Source organism: Antedon mediterranea, chromosome 5, assembly GCF_964355755.1.
Source record: "Antedon mediterranea chromosome 5, ecAntMedi1.1, whole genome shotgun sequence".
In the NCBI taxonomy this organism is placed as follows: Eukaryota; Metazoa; Echinodermata; class Crinoidea; order Comatulida; family Antedonidae; genus Antedon; species Antedon mediterranea.
The window spans coordinates 10,356,084-10,377,953 of NC_092674.1; the positions used below are offsets into that span (position 1 = coordinate 10,356,084).

The window sequence follows — 21,870 nt, forward strand, 5'->3', positions numbered from 1 at the left end:
CAAAATTAGATCATTTTGAGGGTGAAACCGACAAATTTGATACTGCAATTAAATAAAAAATGACATGACATTTGGCAACTTTAGAATAACATTTTTCAAAAATTATGGAGAAAAAATACATATAAATTGAAAGACATACAGTACAGTAGATATGGTAGTGTTTTGTAACTTTAATCTACCATTAAAGTAGTACTGTACTGTAAATACATGTTACAACTTCAAATAAAAAATATTTCTATAAAGGAAGTACTACACACACGACAAATTTGCATTTAGTAGATATTGAGATAGTATTATAGAAACCGAAAGCATGTTTTGGTTGAGATTCAACGATATTAATTAAATAAGTACAAGTACATATTTAACATATTAGACGCATATTAGACACATCAAAATGCTCTCTGAGGGAGCCCTGTTCTCTTTTACAGTTGTTGCCTAGCTTTTAAAAAGTAGGAAATGGATTTTCTAGATTATCATGAATTTTAGATTCAATAATTCAAGCTTAAGTTCTTTAACTAGAACTTCAATAAAAAAAAATTCCAATATAATAGACCCATGTGGCCTGACTACAAAATTCGGCAAAAAAATAGGGTATGGGGTTAATATAATCTTATATTTCATATTGACAAATCAATGTTTTATAGCAAGAAAAATATAGTATATTTAGGAAAACTTTTATTATTTTAATGTATGCAACATAATATAGGGTGAAAGGTCAAATTATGTCATTGAACTAGTGACCTCATGATTTATAATCATATCCGCAAGAAATAATGTAGGAATGATCATAGTAACACATGGTGAGGAATAGCACCTTTACTGGATATTAATAAGCATTATTTAAGACGCAATGACAAATGCTTGCTTTCTAAACCACAGTGAGTTGGCATGTCTCATCATTAGCATTCAGATGAGTATGTGATACATAGAAAATCCAAGAAATGGATTAGGCTGTTGGGATTCTTATCGTTTGTAGTCACTTAATGGATTGATTGAACGTCAAATTAATACTGCTGTACTTACAGTCTGCTTAATGTCGTAGGTCATTAGGGAGGCAATGGTGTGGTGTAGGCATTAAGGTCACAAGTTCAAATCAAATTAAAATAATCTTTTTGTGATAGATAATATAATATACATGGTGACAATAAATAAAATTTCAGATTTGGACATTTCTGATACAATAATACAGGGTATCCACTTCTTCTCAATTTTTACCCATCTTTTAAATCCCATCACACCATCTCAATACTTCTCCCTCTCATTTTCAATTCTTTCCACTCCCTCTTGACTCTTTCCACTGCTTCCCAGCTCTTTTCACTCCCTCTCAACCCACACAACCAATTGCAGGCACACTCAACCTTTTTTAATCAGTCTCAACCCTCCCATCAGCTTTGTCACATCCTCTCAATCCTTCTCACACTCTCTCAATCCCCCTCACACCCTCTCAGTCCTACTCACACCCTCTGAGTGAATCCTTCTCACACCCTCTCCATTCTCCTCACACCCTCTCAAACATACTTCATCTCAACCTTCCACCTGTCCTATCAACCTATCCTACACTCACTCTCAACCCTCCTCACGTTATCTCAATCCTCTTCACGTCCTCACAACACTCCCCCCCCCCCCCCCACACATACTTCTTACAGATATGCGTCCGCATTCAACTAAACATTTCAATGCACACTGAACTCTCTCATAACTTAAAAATCCTCTTTTAAGGCCCCACGTATTACTATAAACAGGTTTACAAGAAATAATAACTACATTTATTTGACATGTCCAATTCAAACTTTTCATAAATAAAATTATCTACTTCTATTGTATTTTCTACCTGCTATTACTAATATGAAAAAAAAAAATACAATCTCTTCACCTATTACGAATTCATCAAATTCTGTGCAGAGTTGTAAAAAATCATCTAAGCGTAAGAAATGATTTGGCATATTTCACAATAAAACACGTGCAAACAGCATAGAGACCGACCAATTTATCACGTAACAATCGTAATGTCCATGCACATAAAGTTTAGAAGAGAACGCATTGCTTGTACGATGCTTAGTCATGCATGTTATGATAAAACAAAGCAGAACAGGATCATACATATCGCTACATTAAAGCCAACCGTGGCATAATTTTAATTTCATTCAGAAACCATCTATATAAGAATGGATTCATTATTATTCACTGATGCGGTAAATTAACAAATTAGATTTAGAGTATGCACTCAATCAGTTAATTCTAAAAAAAAGAATTAATTTAAAGATACAATTTGAGATCAAATATACTGTAGTGTAAATTGCTAATAAATAAATTTTATAGCAATATGAAATTACAAAACAATAAAATATGGAAACATTCCATTTATTATAGAAGTTGACTTATTTGTACAGTACATCTGTAATTTTTGTGAAAAAAATGAAGTGATGCTTACAGTAAATGGAGAAAAAAGTTTCTTTAGATCTTTCTCTGCTACAGTAACACTATGCCGTTTATTTTAAAATAGATTTAATTTCATTTATTGTCAAAATGTACATTACCCAAAATTCAATGCACTCAGGCAGTCACACGTTCATTGGGTATTTTTTTAAATCATTTTGAGAATGCTATTTAACCAGAGAATTGAAAATTGTCTTATTTTTGCAAAGAAATTGCTAGTAATTTATTCAGCAGCAGAAATAGACCCTTTGCCTAAAGTGGAGATGAAGAGACAGTAATGAATCCCTCTAGTGATGTAAAGTATCTGTTGTAACTTATTATCAATTCATTAAGTGATTAACATGTTTATATCAACACTGTTGAATCTCTAAATAAATCTGGAATCTGCCATTATTTCAATGGGTTTAATTACTTAATTATTGATGACTGTGTCGTTTACAAAAATGACCTATTCTATTTTTAAATGTTTCTTCAAAGGTTATAATATCCAGGATACTGAAGACAATTACAGTATAAAGCCAAGTAATTAATCAAATAATTGATTTTCAAACCTCTAAATCTTTCTGTTTACATCAATCGTCGTCTTACTACTTTATATATTTTTAGCTACTTGTTTTAATAAAATTACGAATTCTATTCAAAAGCAATCATAATCTTTTAAGAAATAATATAATAAAACTATTAAGTGCTATTGTACTTTACTACAGTGTAGGCCTTTAAAAACATTATAATATTCTAACATTATTAATTATTTAAGGATGGCACTCATCTACTGTAGTTTAGTGACCACGCCTAGTCTGAGACGCCCAGGTTAATCGAGTGGACCAGCCTAGTCGAGTGGACCAGCCTAGTGGTCTAGTCAAATCTAGTCTAGTTTAGTGACCACACGTAGTCCGAGAAGCACAGGTTAATCAAGTGGACCAGCCTAGTCAAGTGTACCAGCCTAGTGGTCCAGTCTAGTGGTCCAGTCTAGTCAAATCTAGTTTATTGACCACACCTAGTCGGAGAAGCACAGGTTAATCGAGTGGACCAGCCTAGTCGAGTGGACCAGCCTAGTGGTCCAGTCTAGTCAAATCTAGTCTAGTTTAGTGACCATGCCTAGTCCGAGAAGCCCAGCCCAGACGAGTGGACCAGCCCAGACGAGTGGACCAGCCCAGACGAGTGGACCAGCCCAGACGAGTGGACCAGCCTAGTGGTCCAGTCTAGTCAAATCTAGTCTAGTTTAGTGACCACACCTAGTCTGAGAAGCACAGGTTAATCGAGTGGACCAGCCTAGTGGTCCAGTCTAGTCAAATCTAGTCTAGTTTAGTGACCACGCCTAGTCTGAGAAGCCCAGCCTAGATGAGTGGATCAGCCCTGACGAGTGGACCAGCCTAGATGAGTGGACCAGCCTAGTTGTCCAGTCTAGTCAAATCTAGTCTAGTTTAGAGACCACGCCTAGTCTGAAAAGCCCAGGTTAATCAAGTGGACCAGCCCAGACGAGTGGACCAGCTTAGTTGAGTGGACCAGCCTAGTCGAGTGGACCAGCCTAGTCGACCAGCCTAGTCGAGTGGACCAGCCTAGTCAAGTGGACCAGCCTAGTCGAGTGGACCAGCCTAGTCGGGTGACCTAGTGGTTAAGACAGGAGTTGTGCAAACCACAGGAACTAAATACCATAAGGCCATCAAAATATATACTTGTTAAGCGTCAACCTCTGAATAAATCTGAGGGGAGGGAGGGCGGATTTTTTTTCATACTATATTTTAATAGTTCATCGACATTGACTCATTCTATCATTCTGAAATAAACTGACAAAAACAGAACAAATAATTCACTATACATTCAACTTTAAGAAACCATTTAATGCAATAATATTGTTCCTGTGCGCTTTCAATAATCAAATGTTACGATTTTACCACAATTTTTAGTTGTTTTCTTCGTCAATTTAATAAAAACAGAGGCGGCTCGAAAATCATATAAAAATTATATAATTTTGTTTGTCCTAATACAGTAATGTGTGCAAGTAATATTAATAAACCTGGTCTTGAATATATTAATAACTGTCATTGTAAAATATTCTATACAAGGTTTATTTCAATCCGATAATCATCATAATAACAAGGTTAATATTGTTGACCTAAAATCGAACCAGACTTGATATAAATCATGGGGAAAAAACATCAAATCAAATTCTTTCATAAGATCAAGAACAACTTGTTTGTTTTTTTTTTCATAATTTTTTTGTTAGATACTATAGTAGTCACTGACCAATTTTAATATGGTAATATAATTTAGTTAGGAAGGATAAAATGAATTAATTTGAGACAGAGCACTTGACAAGATTTCAATTACTCTACTACCTGATGTACACCAGTTAAAATTTCAAAACAGGATATGTAAATTAACCTCAACACCCTAATAAGGAAATAACACCTTATAAGTAGGCGGATATCATTGGTCAGTTGAATTAGTTAAAGAATGAAACATCGTTCTCCTCCAATCAGTTGACTAGCAGTGAAACAATAGAAAGACTACTTTTGTTTTGTGTATAAAATAACCAATAAAAAGTACAGTAATGTAATGTTCGAGTTCTTCGAATCGTCATTACTCGTGGTGCTGTACATGTCATGCAGACACTTCCCTTTTTTAACTTCAGATGTTGGCATGTATGCAATGTCATTCATGTGACAATGGCTTGGTCATGTGACGATGAGCTGGTCATGTGACAATGGGTCAGTTCATATGACATTAGCTCAACCTCATGAATACATATTTGAACAATTCAATTTCACAATTGACAACAGAATATTTAAGCTTAAAAAAAATGTAAACAGGAATTTAGAATGTATGTTCACACATCATACAGAGTAAGGCCAGTGTATAATATGTCTGTGTGTGAACTAGGCAGTGGTGTAGTCAACAACTTTTCAATCTATAGATTACCATAGAACTTGGATAAGCCTTACGGTGTATGTGTGAACGTACCCTTAGTCTGTAATTTACCTAATTCTTACCTGGCTTTTTGTTCTTACAGTATCCCCGATACACATTTCTTAAGAATTTCAATTATCTATCAAAAATATGTCATTGCTATGTTAGATATCATACAGTACAGTCCACTATATAATCTGTAGACATTAATTAGGCATTTCCTAATATGCTGATGTTAACAGTTTTCAATACAACTGATTAACAATGGCAAATATGTAATGTGACGCATCAACGGTTTTAGATCATGAATATTCATAATGGACTCTGATATAGTTGCTTTACTATAAATACAGTGACAAAAGGTTTTTTGACATTACAATGCAAATTTGATATCTATAGAGTAATAACAGTACTATACAAAATTACATATTATGGTCTACTAATTCACTTCACTCTGGACATATATTACTAGCTGCAACCTAAACAGGCTCGTGTACAGATAGGCCTACTATTAATTATAGAATATATTTGATCAAATTACTTTTTACTAAACCAATTTTTAATATTATTATTATTTATAGTAATTATAGTAAAGTCATTTTCATTGTTCACCTTTCTATATCTGGGCTGTTTCAAGTTGACCAAAACGTGTCTTTACTAGAGAAAGAAACGCACTTGTCTGGCGGTGTTTTTTTTGTGCAGTGTTCTTTTGTACGAACATTATAAACTCTAATTTAGAAGTTGGCCCAGCTCACTGCCGTCGATATCTGGGTCATGCTATATCCCGGGGGACCAATGCGTAGAATCCTCCATTTGCAAGAATCGGCAATTAATTCACAACAGTATATTTATAAGTCTGCCCACTGTAACTTTCGTTGGGTTGTTTACAACTCCAACTCCTAGAATGAAGCATGTACTAATGACACAGATAAAATAGACAATGATATAATAATAACTCCACAGGTGTTCGTCAATTATAACTAATTAAACTGCAGGTCTTTAACCTTCTCACCTGGCCCGATTTTCCCAGGTAGCATTACTCTGTTATCCTGGCTCGGTGAAACATCCCGCTGTCCGATGGGTCAGTAACATCTGACCTTAAAAGGAAGCATCATCTGGATACAATGACCCCTGCAGCTATAATTATACTCCAATGTTCAGGAAGACTTCAGCTTATGACTACTATGACCGAGTATAGTGATTATTTTTCATAAGTGGAAACTGTGTGTATCGCGCCATTGCATTTAGCTTGTGGCCTAATTGTTTACAGTATAGTTATTCAATTGTTTCCCAAATAAATAGTGCAAAAACAGTCAACTCTCCTAATACCGGACACTCTGGGGCTAGTCAAATATGTCTGGTATTCTTAATTTTCAAAGGTAAAAAAAGAATTTAGAATGTTTGTTTGTCTGTTTTTAGGAGAGTTTTTGTGTTTTCCAGCGAGTCCCAGAGATTTGCCTCTACAGAATTACAGTTAATCAAATAACAGGATAAATGATTTAGTGTGTGTACAGTTTAACTTGCATTCGAGCATGTGTGGTTTAATGTTACATCAGATATACCTCTATATCTCTCCGAAAATTGAAGGCACATTGGAGTTATTTTGCCCAAGCACTTGCGTCGGTTGTTACACGGATGAGTGGAACTCCATTCTATGAACACTTACTGTACTGTAACCCTACAGTATTTTTTAATAAACTAACTACCAATCCGGCTTGGAGCGATACCATTCTTTTGATTTGTATTACTGTACAAACAGGTAAATAGATTACCTACCAGTGACAAATTACTGTTGCTTTGTGTCAGATCTCCATACAGGGCTGTGCCAGTATGATAATTTTTAAAATCCTAATTAAACTTTGCAATCATACACTAATATTTTATATATATTACAATTTCAAGGTGAAGTGAATATGCAGTTAGTCTTATTATTGGCTTTTGTTACGAACACAATTTTCATGATAAATTATGATATGAAATTGGAAACACTTGTTTATAATTAACTTGTTATTATCTTTATGCAATCTTCTTCTTAAATACCTATTGGCCAGTATGAAGATTATGAGATAAACTGTTTGTACTTTTGTGACTGAGCAATTTTTTAAAGACACGTTGCCTACGTTTTTTCGATCTAAATTATGATCACAAACTGCATGCAAATTAAAACCTACTGTACTGCGATAATTTTGTTTGTCTAGAAACGATAAAAATGTGAAATATAAGGCGATTCAAATAATAGGTCTTAGACCATCCATGAGAGGACATTCGACGCGAGCTACTTAGATACTGTGTATTCTTTCTTTCTTTTTATCATTTTAACCATAAAACGTACCTTTAAGACAAGGAATGACCTGGTTTAATGTTTATATAAATAAGTAAGTAGTAAGTAAATAAGTAAATATGCAAATAGGTAATAAGTAAATATGCATTATTTTTACAAAACGTTAACAATTTTAGGGATAGTGTCTTTAACAAAAAATAGCTGGTTTATTTTGGTAATATTATATTACCAAGTTCAAAACAAACTATCGGTGAGTGGCCGAGCGGTTAAGACAGTGGAACCGTAATCACGTAGCCATAACATCGGCAGGGGTTCGAGGCTCACTCACTCCATGGTTCTGGTGGTAGAACGAGTCTTCTCGGATAAGGACTATAAACCGTAGGTCCAGTGTACACAACTTGCTCGTGTGCACTTTAAAGAACCTAGTACATCTTTCGAGACGAGTAGGGGGTTACCCCGGTGTATTAGTACATCACAGCCACTGATCACCAACTAGGCCCTCTGGGAGACCAGTCTTTGACTGAAGAGGTTACACAGTATAAATATATATTTCAATCAATCAACCAGTGTTTTCCTGTAAGTCCTCGGTTTGCCAATAAGAGATTTACCATAATAAATTAGAATTTTTTTTAAATAAATTAAACTTACTGTAATTATAATAAATTAAAAAAAAACACTTGAGTCTACTACTATAATAATTGTTCGTTGACCCGGCCATTAAAAATATTAATTAAGCGATCAGGAATTGAGCGAAATACTTGGCCAAATGCAGAGCGACAGAGGGCGAATTATTTAGCATATACTAAATATGTACAGTAGTATACTTTGTCAATTGGTACTGAAGTAATACAGTATTTGACTTTTACAAACAATAGCTTAGAGACCTGGTTTGTATGTTTTTCCACGTGAGAATATAAGAGAAGGGGTTAGGGGGGGGGGGTGCTCTAGATGCACCTCTCCATTCTAAATTCGCCTCTGTTTACTTCATTGTCCGGATGATTTTTAAATTGGGAGAACTCAATAAAAAAACTCAATATCATAATATTTTCCACTCTCACTCAGTGTTATTGACCTATTTGAATGAATTATGTTAATTAGGTATTTTAATAATACTAACTACCAATTACCAAGACTGTATGTTTAATAAGGTTTATTGCAGATGGTGATAGTTTTGAGTATGCAATGTATTATCCAATGAACAATATTGCAAGCGGATTGATAACAATAGAAAACCATAAGAGAGAGAGTTGAAATAAAATGAACTATACAATAATCCAATGGCAATTAAAAGCCGAGCCATATGCTCAAGGTTGTAAACTGCTGACAAGGCATTTTCTGATAAACAGAAGGTGATGGTGCGGTATGAAAAACAGCTGAGTGGGCAATTCCTCCGGGATGTCAATTTGATATGTGTACATTATATTTACATTACTACATTATATGCAGACTGAGTGACCAGTATATTATTAATTCAACCGATACATTACATTTATTATGCAGACGACATGACAAGGAGATCGTTGGCACTACTGTATCATGTTAAAACATAAAAATGCAGAATATACAATACAAAATAATATGTCAAAACATACATTTTAGAATAGGATAAAAACACATTTTATATCATTCACAAATTGCATTATTTCTTATATTACAGATCATAAATAAATTTTCATATTTTGATTTTTGTATTATATTTTCACAAACATACAATATTACTGTATGTAATATAACAAATTATTTTAATGAATCAAAAATGTTTATGGGTTTAGAGTTACAATTCCATTGTTAAACAAGTAGTTCACCAATAGATGGCATTCAGTCAAAATACGTAACAGGATCGTAAAGATTTGAGGGAGGGAGTGAAAAGTGGATTAATGGGAGTGAAAATCAGGGAATTGGACTGAAAAAAGTAGAAAATTAGGAATGAAAAGTAGAGGAATGAGAGTGAAAAGTACATGAATTTTGATGGAAATTACACAAACCAACAGTGGTGTTGGTAGTCTATGAGTGCCGCTTACCTGGATAAACCAACATAAGCCTCTCTCTCCGACGAGAGGTAAACATTATGAAAAGAAGAACATTAATAACATTAATTTTCCCGCACCCCCGTCGGATAATGGATCAGTCCACCACCAGTACGCCCTCAAGTGAGACACGCCCACTTAACATCGTCATCATTTCTTTTGAATTTTGATGGAAATTGTGTAAATTAGATTGAAATTGAGCAAATGGAAGAACAAGAACAAGTTTCGACAGAAGCTGCCTGTATCCTATTTAATTTGAATGTTTACCATGGAGAAATCAAATTAATTCCTTCATGGGAATAACATTTACAATTTTGTATACATTCATGTCAACACACCTTTAAATTTGCTTCAGGACAGAAGTACAAGCAGACATTATTCATATTTGATAGAGTCTAGACTGAATGAAATATATTATATTATATAAAGTTTGTAACTTTTGAATTTACTTTTTTTAAAAATCAATGAGAATATAAATTTTAAAAACAATATAAAAATAAATAATTTATATCAAATATGAATGTACTGTATTACATATAAATTATAAAGAATGAGTGAAAATTTAATTATTCATTCGTTTTTTAATTTAGTACAGTAATATTGTTATCATCAACAGTTGTGGCTGTGGCATGGTGGATGGGTAGGCCCCCACAGGAGAAGCTGGTTGTGGACAATTGACCATTGTGTGCTTGTATACCAGAGGGTGCGCTTAAACAGTATTCCTGGACAGTGAGCTTATTTACCAGAGGATGTGCTTACAGTATACTAGGATGCATTTATATAGGGAGTGTACACTTACATAGCCTACTGGAGGGCACACTTATATAATGGAGGGTGAGCTTATACAATGGAGGGCGCGCTCAAAATTGAGTGTGCGCTTATAAACCGGAGGGTGCTCTTATAAACTGGAGGGTTTGCTTTATATATTGGAGGGTGTGCTTATATACCAGAGGGTGTGCTTATATTCCAGAAGGTGCGCTTATATACTGGAGGGTGCGCTTATATACCGACGGGTACACTTATACACAGGAGGGTGCGATTATATGCCAGAGGGTGCACTTATATACCCGAGGGTGCGCGTATATACCAGCAGGTATCTTATACCGGATGGTGCACTTACAGTTATACTGGAGGGTTCGCTTATATACCAGACTTATATACCGGAGGGTATGCTCAGTGTTCTCCCCAGGCCTTTGAAGCGTCACGGTACCGTGACGCTTGGGTTCTCTACCGTGACGCTTTACGGTCGGCCGTGACGCTTAAAACCTTATCCGTGACGCTTAAAAATATCAACCACAACAATCTAAAAATAGATTAACAGGCAGGTACGGTACTTTATCTCTAGAGCTGAGGCGCGGCATGCATAAAGAGCCTAATGCATACGAGACACGTGACATGACCACTAGACGAAAAACAAAAGACTGCGTAACAAAGTGTTAAAAAACGGAGACTCGCTTTCACCGGCCGCCGCCGAGAGATGTAAACACGTGTTTTGTTACTGCCATGTCTCTCTTTCGATCTCTAGTATTTGGCTGTTGCCTAAATGTAGTAACTTGTATATATTGTAAATAAAGTAAATGATTGATTGTATTGTTTTTCTTGTAAAAATGTTATGTGTATTAAAAATAAATATCGATGATATTATTATTTTCAATATCACACTGAATTAATCGACTCTATCGGTGGGATTTACTCTTTCGTCGGTAACATACGCACGTCATCAAATGATTTCTAGGCGCAATTCAATGCTAGCTGCTTTGATCGTATAATACATTCAAGAAGGCTACGATCGTTTTCCTATTTGCTAGTGCGCTAAAGTCTTATTTCACTTAACTTAAGGTACATTTGTACATCGGTGCTAGAATGTTATTCACTTTTATTTCAAATATCAAAAAATTGACCAAAATTACAACTCGTGGCTAAGAGCCAAATTGCGTGTAAAATACATGTCATATCAAAAATATAAATATATATAAAAAATATGAAAACAAAAAAAACAACAAAGAAGGGGAGAGCAGTCGCAAACTAGCAGGGGAGAAAATTAAGAATTCAGTAATTTGATGAAGTAGGGTATAGGGCTATTGGTAAATCTGGATGTTTTAGACGCTAGCTGGGTAATTTTGTTTTTATTTCTTAAATTCCTACCATGACAGCTATGTCTGGTCGGTGGGATTAAATCAGCTGTTTGTTTAATTTTGGGGAGATACTCAGCGAACTTGCGACAATGCTCCACCCTTCTTTGAGCCAAAGTCTCTAATTTAAGAAATTCAAGGGCACCAGAGTAAGAAAAGTAATCATTGCCTAACATTATACGGCAAGCCCTCTTTTGAACATTTTCAATACAATCGCTTAATCTACTAGACAGGCCAGAATGCCAAACAACATCAGCATACTCAACAACTGGTCTAATGTAACCACAAAAGGTCAATTTAAGCTCTTCAATGTTAAAACCAAATCGTTTTAGTGATCGTAAAAAGAAAAGTTTCCTGGAAGCTTTAGTGATGATGGAATCAATATGACAGTCCCATTTAAGGTTGTCTTGAAAAAAAACTCCCAGGATCTTGGCTTTATTAACATATTGGAGCTTATCAGTTCCCAAGTGTATGTCAACGTGTGAAGGTTGGGTAGAACTGAAACACACCTTAAGGGCCTGACATTTTTTGGGGTTAAGCACTAAACAGTTGTCGTTACACCAGCGGAAAAAAGAATTAAGATCATCTTGTAAAAAACCAGGCAATGAGAGCTTACGATTTTCACAAAATGTAAGATCATCTACATATTTCAGATACTTAGTTTTAGCATTTGTACCAGCATCGTTGATCATGATCAGGAAACATAAAGGGCCTAACTTGGTTCCCTGTGGGACACCAGCTTTTAAGTAAGAGTAATTAGATAAGGTACCATTATATTTGACACACTGCATACGCATAAAAAGAAAATCACACAACCATGGTACCAAAGCCCCCCTGACACCAATATCAATGATCTTATTAACAAGGATGGTATGGTCGATAAGATCAAAGGCCTTGGAGAAATCAGTAAGAACCATGGTACCAACATTGTGCTTATTCTCAGCACCTTGACAGAGATAATGCACCAAGTGGGTCAGGTAATGAGCAGTAGACAAACCCTTAACATTTCCAAACTGGTTAACATCGATTTTTGAACTTATATCTTGTAAGATCCAGTCAGTGATAAACTCCTCAGCTACTTTGGCAAACACAGAAGTAATGGAGATAGGTCTGAGTTTGTCAATAGTAGGAGGCTGAACCTTGGGCACAGGGACTACAACTGCCTTTTTCCACTGAGAAGGGACAATGCCTTCAATGTTTTAGGCCCTACTTCGTGAGAAAGTCGAGTGACAAGGGATGTCACATGGTATTGTGATATCAGTACTGCGATACTGTATGTCACATTGTGCTTTCACCGGCCGCCGCCGAGAGATGTAAGCACGTGTTTTGTTACTGCCATGTCTCTCTTTCGAATGTTTTCCTATTTCCTAGTGCGCTATGAAGTCTTATTTCCGGGCAACTAGAGGTGTCTTACTAATGAGTAGGCCTAGTTTTATGTCATCGGGACTTGCCCCCGATGTTTGTATTTGAACGCAAAAAAATGTTTTTTTATCGCATATGTTTACCCGCCGGCGGAAAAAAAAAGTAGGCTACGATCGTTTTAATGTTTGCTAACGCGCTATGAGGTGTCGTTTCCGGCTAACTACAGTTGCCTACTGATGAGTAGGCATATTTTTTTTTTCATATATTGCGTACAGTGTTTACCTGCGGAAAAGTAGGCTCAATCGGGCTGTTTGCTAGCGCGCTATGAAGTGTCCTTTCCGGCCAACTACAGAGTTGTCCTACTGATGAGTAGGCATTTTTTATTTCATCGGGGAATTCCTCTTGACGTTCGTAATGAACGCAAAAAATGTTTCTTATCGCGTATGTTTACCGGCGGAAAAAGCAGGCTACGATCGTGCGGTTTGCTAGCGCGCTATGAAGTGTTTTTCCGGCCAACTACAGAGTTGTCCTACTCATGAGTAGGCCTACTTTTATTTCATCGGGGAATTCCCATTGACGTTCGTATTGAACGCAAAAACATTTTTTTATCGTGTATGTTTTACTGGCGGAAAAAGTATGCTACGATGGTTTTACTGTTTGCTAGTGCGCTGTAAAGTTTCGTTTCCGGCCAACTAGAGTTGTCCTACTGATGAGTAGGCTAATAGATTAGGCCTATTTTTTTCATTGGGGCTTCCCCCTGACGTTCGTAATGAACGCAAAAAATGTTTCTTCGCGTATGTTTACCGGCGGAAAAAGTTGGCTACGATCGTTTTGTTGTTTGCTAGCGCGCTATAAGTGTTATTTCCGGCCAAACCAGAGGTGTCATTCAACATAAATGTTATGTGCGAGAGTACCATTTCCGGCCATCTAGGGTGTAAATTACCAAAAATCGCTTCGCCACAGCCCCAACCATGGTGGGGCTGTGACTCAAGTACTTAGTGTCTGAATGCCCACACAGGAATCACAACTATGTACAGTAATTTTAGAGTTACACTAGTTTTTACACTGATATCATGTTGATAGATAGACTGATCAATGCATTAAATCTATTTTTAGCTGATTGTGAACTTATACTTAATACCTTACAGTTGCTAAATTAAGGGATGCATTAAAATTCAAGCATGGGATTACCTTACATTCAAATACATAATATATTTCTTTATAATCTAGTATTTGTAATATTAAAATCCATGGACTTCAAAAAATACAGTAATTGTGTTTAACACAGATAAAATTCACTGGTGATTAAACTTCAAACCTGAACCGATACTAATAAGAGGTAGCCTGGTGTACTTTGTACACATTAACAAATGCAGTGATACAATAGCAGCAGCGTTTATTGTTATGATTAGTCTATAAAAAATAAACAATTGTTCTGATGTGTGTTCTGAAAGGTTATTAAACTCTTTGAAGAAAGAACAAAAAAGGATCTTGTCTATTGTTTTCAGCAATGATGATAAATTACAATTAACTAACTAGGGCGGCCACATTTTTTACTTCCATCCAGCAATTTTTGGCAGTTTGAATATTTTAGTTTTAATAGTTATTAGTCTTTTCAAATTGTCCCAAATTGATTTCTATATTGAGAGAAAACTGCATTTTCAGAAAGAACATACTCCTTTTCCATAAGCTCAGAAATATTTGGGATCTACTATATCAGTAGTGGAAATAGCAGTGGCGTAATAGCCATCACTCACTGGCTAAACCCAGGGGCACCAGAGCTTAAGGGGCACCAGAGCTTAAGGGGCCCAAAGCTTAAGGGGCACCAGAGCTTAAGGGGCACCAGAGCTTAAGGGGCACCAGAGCTTAAGGGGCACCAGAGCTTAAGGGGCACCAGAGCTTAAGGGGCACCAGAGCTTAAGGGGCACCAGAGCTTAAGGGGCACCAGAGCTTAAGGGGCACCAGAGCTTAAGGACCCCAAAACTTAAGGGACCCCAAAGCTTAAGGGACCTCAAAGCTTAAGGGGCACCAGAGCTTAAGGGGCCCCAAAGCTTAAGGGACCCCAAAGCTTAAGGGGCACCAGAGCTTAAGGGGCACCAGAGCTTAAGGGGCCCCAGAGCTTAAGGGGCACCAAAACTTAAGGGGCACCAGAGCTTAAGGGGCACCAGAGCTTAAGGACCCCAAAACTTAAGGGACCCCAAAGCTTAAGGGACCTCAAAGCTTAAGGGGCACCAGAGCTTAAGGGGCCCCAAAGCTTAAGGGACCCCAAAGCTTAAGGGGCACCAGAGCTTAAGGGGCACCAGAGCTTAAGGGGCCCCAGAGCTTAAGGGGCACCAAAACTTAAGGGACCCCAAAGCTTAAGGGACCTCAAAGCTTAAGGGGCACCAGAGCTTAAGGGGCCCCAAAGCTTAAGGGGCACCAAAGCTTAAGGGGCACCAGAGCTTAAGGGGCACCAATTCAACTACTCAGTGTGGGAGGGCCTCTTAAGAGTGCTAAACCTGAGGCTATTTCCAGATGTTACTACCTGTACGTGTCACTGAGAAATAGTCTAATTGAAATACAGTATAGATTATTGTGTGTAAATAAACACTTCAGCCTAACTAGATCATTCCATCAAGTCCAAAATCAAGCAATACAAATTAGGAGATTTAGATTTTATCCCAACAATGGGATTACACTTGGTTTAATTACAGTATTCTGCTGCAGGGATTACAAAAGATTAGACGGTAATACAAGTGCTGGACAGTTCATCACTACTGGGTTTAGTATTTGTGAAAATAAGGATTTTAACATGAAGATTCTAAACATTATTTGCCGACTTTTTTTTCCATACTGTGCAGGTTGCGAAATGTTGGTCTGTCCAATCAGACTCACCTCTACTAGACATTACATGACACACCTAACCAACCCTTGATTTTAATGCTATATCAACTTGAAACTCTGTATACAGTGACTAGTCTAGACCTACACTGTTGTAAACATTTTATCTACTTTTTAGTAGTATACATAAATACTTCTTCTTCTTCTTCTTCTTTCCCTTTTCAGGGAATTTATTGGTTCAAAGTATATTGGCCTTTGGCCCTAATACAAACAAATAAAAATTAACTATAACTTAAGATAATGGTTTCTTCTTTCAAAAGCAAAGTAGACGTATTTTCCTAAATTATAAGTAAAATTTGTGTTGGAAAGTAATAAACAAAGCTTATTAATAGAAGGAAAAACACGAATAAATCTTGGAATAAAACTTTTTCTTAAATCGTTGTAAAATGTGCATTGCAAAATAAAATGATATTCATCCTCAACAATGTTCTTTTTACATAATTTACACGTTCTCTTATATCTTTCTACACCCTCCCATCTGCCCTTTTCAATTTCTAGCTCTAATATCCCTAAACGTAACTTAGTTAATAATCTTCTTTGTTTAAAATTAATGATGTTGGTCAAGTGATAACTTAAACATATTTCTTTTTTATAAAGAGAAAAGAGCCTTAACTTATTATGTAAACTAAATTTTTGAATGCATTTTTGTTTTTCAATATCACATAAGCGCAACTTAAATTCTCTCAAAAATAAACCTTTACTATTAACATATTGTTGTAACCATATATAACCAAAACCAGTAGAAAAGAGTAAGTGTTTGACCTGTTGTGCCCAACAATTCTCATTACGGTTAACTTTTCTAAGTTGAAACTCATAACACTTAAAAATGAATCTGTCATGATCTAAAGTAATAATATGTAACCAAAATCTTATAACTGTAACTAAACAATCCACAGAAAGTGGTAATCTACCTAACTCAGAAGTAACAGCGGCATTTGGTGCATTTTTTCCAACTTGCAATAAATATCTACAAAATTTAGTATGTGTTTTTTCTATAATGTTTGTGCTATCTGACATTCCCCAGATTTCGCTTCCATACGTTAAAATAGGAAGTATTTTCACATCAAAAATATGGTTCCATGTATTAATTGGAAGAAAAGATAAGTTACGATAAATGAATGATTTTAAGCAGAATAAACTTTGATTTGCTTTTTGTTGATTATGTTGCATTGAGTTGTTCCATGCACCATTTGAACTAAAAATAACACCAAGATAATTATACGAATTAACAATTTTTAATTGAATATTTTTATACTTCCATTTTTCAATGTTCCTTAAATTGCGGCCATTTTTAAAAACCATAATTTTGGATTTTGTAGTGTTTACAGTAAGTTTCCAAGTATCACAATAAAGTTCAAGTTTATTTATTAATTTTTGGAGACCTTTCACCGTATCACTAACAAGCACTAAGTCATCTGCATAAAGAAGATGATTCATATGACAATCTCCAATTTGAATGAAATCGTTTACCTGATTAAGTATACCACTCAAATCATTAATGTAAATATTAAAGAGTAAAGACGACAACGGAGAACCTTGTTGTACTCCAATCGAACAATTAAAAGATGGACTAAGTTTGTTGCCAATTTTAACATGAGCAGATAAGTTTTGGTATAAGGAATTTATTATGTGTAACATTCTGCCTGAAACACCGATACATTTCAACTTATGTAGTAAAAGTGTATGATTTATAGAGTCAAAGGCACGTTTAAGATCAACAAAACAAACAAAAATCCTACCCCGCTTTTTATCTAAGTATTTAGAGATGAGGGTATCTAAAATGAATATATTATCTGTCGTTCTATATCCCTTACGAAAGCCTGCTTGTTCCTCATGAATTAACTTTTTACTATTTGTAAATTGTGTTAACCTAGAATTAAGAATATTTAAAAATATTTTTCCTAGGATTGGAATTAAAGAAATACCTCTATAATTTTCAGGTTTGTTTTTATCTCCATTTTTAAAAATTGGGACGATTAAGCTTGTTGCCCATTGTTTGGGAAATTTTTCAACTAAAAATATGGCGTTAAAAAGAATTTTTAAAATATCAAAAATAATGTTGGGGGCGTTTAGCAAAAATTCAAAATTCATTCCATCAATGCCGGGAGCTTTTCCACTATTTTGAGAATTAAATGCTTTTTTTATTTCATCCAACGTTATGTCGTGGTCTAAATTATCATCGTCTTCATTCTGTTGGCATTCTGTGATTTTTGGCAACTCAGCGCTACCAATAGACTCATCGTTTTTAAATAGGTTCTTAAAATGAATATAACATTGATTAATAGAAAGTTCGCAAGATAATTTCTGTTTTGTCTTCAACTTCATCCAAAACGTTTTGCTATCCTTTGTATTGAGTGAATCGATAATTTGTTTGCGTATTCTTTTATGAAAGTTATTTTTTTTGCATTTTAATAGCGATTTATATTGCTTTTTTATCTGAATATAATTATTTAAAAAAGGTTGAGTGCGCATAATTCTAAATCTCTTTAATGATTGTTTACATAAATACAGTATTGTAGGAAGTAGAATTTCTCCTTTGAGACATTCTGATTTAGGGGACACTCCTATCAAAGGGGACACATTTCAATGTGTTTTACAATGTACAGGGAAACATTTCATTAACAAATTTTTTAGCAATATTGCTAATCAAACTGATTTTTAAGTCGAGAAACATAGTTTTGTATTGTATTTTTTGCTACACAATTTTCAAAATGTGTAGCATTTAGCAATAAGGTTGTTTTGTACAGCTTTTTGCTATGCTACACTGGCGAAAATGTTCCCTGATGTAACAGTACCTCAAACCCTTACTTACAATTACATTGATTGTGTTCTTAAAGGTGTCCTCTAACACTATATTATTACCTATGGGTTTTACTGATGTTACAACAAAATCTTTACAATTATATTTTAAAAATTGGCATTGAAAACTCAGTATATTTCGTAAATATTATGCGCATATTTATAATAAGTGCATAATTATACTAAATACAGAGACTGAAAGTGTTAAATTGTAATTTCCACCTTACCTCAATACATGTCAAGATAACTGTTGGTCATTCAATACAATATTGCATAAGTAGATACTAAATTGATGAAACCATATTGACATATCTGGATACTGCTGACTTAAGCATAATTGCATAACAATACCATTACCAGATGCTATGCTATGCATTAAGTACACCTTCAATGCTTTATAAAGCCATAAAATATCACTAATTTATCAATTATTAATTTTAATAATTTTAAATTCAATTTAATTGTACAAGTTCAACATTCTATACTAAATAACATTGAATCGCAATATGTTTTAATTGCCATATGATTGGATATACAGTAATAATTCCATGCCATAATTCCACAAACTAATTTAGGAAAAATTCAGAGAAAACTTATGGTAAATCTATTGCTAATGAGATCGGAGTGTTTTATCCAAATTCTTATCTAGGTGATAACTGATATACTGTGAAAATGAAATCTTAAAAGAATACAGTATGATTAAATTCAGTTGACCCAGTAAATTTATGGCCTCCCTGTTCAGACCTACAGAATATGCTTTCGTATCGTACGCGGCATCACAACTCCAAGGTCTGAACCAGGAAAGATTTGTGGAAGCTCTCTCTATACGACACTGGCCTTTCGTTTTTTGTTACGACAACTTAAGGGGGTACCATACAAAAACCATGCATCCACGGTTTCGACCTCTAACCAATCAGTGACACTTTGACCTCTAACCAATCAGTGACACTTTGACCTCTAACCAATCAGTGACACTTTGACCTCTAACCAATCAGTGACACTTTGACCTCTAACCAATCAGTGACACTTCAGTCTCTAACGATGAGTAAGAATTGTTACTACTACTACATGACAGGGGAAAAAACACCCTAGTCATTAATAAAATGATAAGAGTGGGACCTACGTTGACAATTTTTAGAGGTTTTATTGTTTACGTTTTAATGCATTTGACGTGTTGTAGATAAATTTGATGCATTTTAAACTCATCGCAAAATACCTTTCGCAATCAATAATTGGATGTAATTACTGTATGTATTGTATTAAATACAGAAATAACTTAAAAACAGAATTTAGACAGTATCCAGTAAATGTGGGTTTAAAAAATGTTTTTATCTAAACAAAAATTTTGGGATATTTTCTTAATGTTTGAGAAATTGGATAAAAATTTGGGAGGCTCGAAAAATGTTATAAAGCCCAACATTTTCGAACGCTCCTTTATTTTCGCGACTTTCACAATTGAACAACGATTGGGCTTTAGAGTAATCATTTTACATGGCAAATATACAGTACAATAAGACTGGCAATACACTAGGTAAATGGCATTCCTTTCAAAACTTAATTTGGCCAATCACAATTTATGATCTGCCACTTACAATCAAATTAGTGACATGCGTATGTACTTGCGCCTTGAGCATGCGCACTATATAAATTATTATTGTATGTATGGACTTGCGGAATTGTGTGTGTACTTGCAGCATTGCGTGTACTGTATTTACCTGCGGCATTGCGTGTATGTACTTGCGGCGTTGCTTTATGTAGTTGCAGCGTTGTGTTACGTACTTACTGTAGCATTCTGTATTTTATTTGCAGTGTGTGTATGTAGTTGCTAAATGCATGCATGTACTTTCCTTTGTGTTAGTGGAAAACCAAGTATGCAAATGTTTGTGATTCAACTAAATTAGTCTGCTGAAGGAACCCCAAATTGTGCACGACTGGCTTATACTGTAGTCTACTGGGCATTTATACTGTACCTAGGCTAGGCTAGCTAGGCCTATGTCATTATTAATATTGTTTATAATTTAATATTAAATAAATAAAATAACAATTAAAAAAGAATTTTCACTTAAAAGTTGTTATGTAGAAAATCATTCAATGTCACATTTAGCGCCGGATGGTCGTACACATCGGTGGTCAACAGGCTATTGTTTGCATTGGACTTGGCTAGTCTAGGCTGATTAAGAAGCTTCCGGTCGAGATGTTACTGTACAGCTAAGCCAAACTTTGCCAATCGAACCCGTCCATACTAGACTATATGCTTCGTTGCATCAACAACTGGCAGGCCTAGAGGCCTAGTTTTGCTCGAATAAATAATCAGTGATAAATTATTACTAATCAGAAATTGTAATAACTTACCTTTAGACAGTTTTTTTTTCAATGAAAAGAAAAAGTCACAACGTGTTGACAATTTGATATGTTGACAAAAAGATTTCTTCAACAATGAGAACTTAATTCAAACTTTGAATTGTTTTGTGTTCAATTTAGTTCAATATTAACAACAACAGGCGACCCAGCGAAATCTTCCGCGGGTCAGGAGAATATATTTTACATTTTCGCACCAGATTGAGAAGAAGGCTCTTCACCACACAACAAGTAGCAAGATAGATAATTCAGGTATCAACTTGCAAAATATGAAATTAAAACGTACACTCTGTCGATAGAAATTCAGAAAAATAGAAGACAGTTTTGTGTGGACACTGCACACTCACTCTGTTCGCCATTTGCAGCTGCTGTTACAATACAAACGAAATCGAGGCAAGCACACTATGACCCTAATTTGCATATTTGCACACAGAAAGAGGAAATACGAAGTATGCGAACTAATTCCTCGACAAAGTTCGTGACGATCACCAGTTCTGACTGATTGAGTCACAGATTTGTAATTTTGTGTTTTTGAAAAATAATATTTTATTAAAAATAATTCACTTTTTTTTTCTGTGTGACCCTCATTGAAAAAGTGTCTCAAATAATCCAAAATTTAAAAGAAGGTGTCTAAAAAACCACTGGAGGTACAATTTTATACCACATTACAATTTACAAACAATTT

General features: G+C 35.2%; 1 protein-coding gene across 1 annotated transcript in view; it reads right to left on the reverse strand.

Moving 5' to 3' along the window:
• Positions 1-21,537, reverse strand: part of LOC140050018 (uncharacterized) — a 146,242-nt gene extending 124,705 nt beyond the window's left edge. Inside the window, exon 1 of the mRNA XM_072095009.1 lies at positions 21,180-21,537. The gene's annotated coding sequence lies outside the window, so the exon portion shown is untranslated. The remainder of the gene's footprint in view (positions 1-21,179) is intronic.
• Positions 21,538-21,870: the final 333 nt, after the last annotated feature.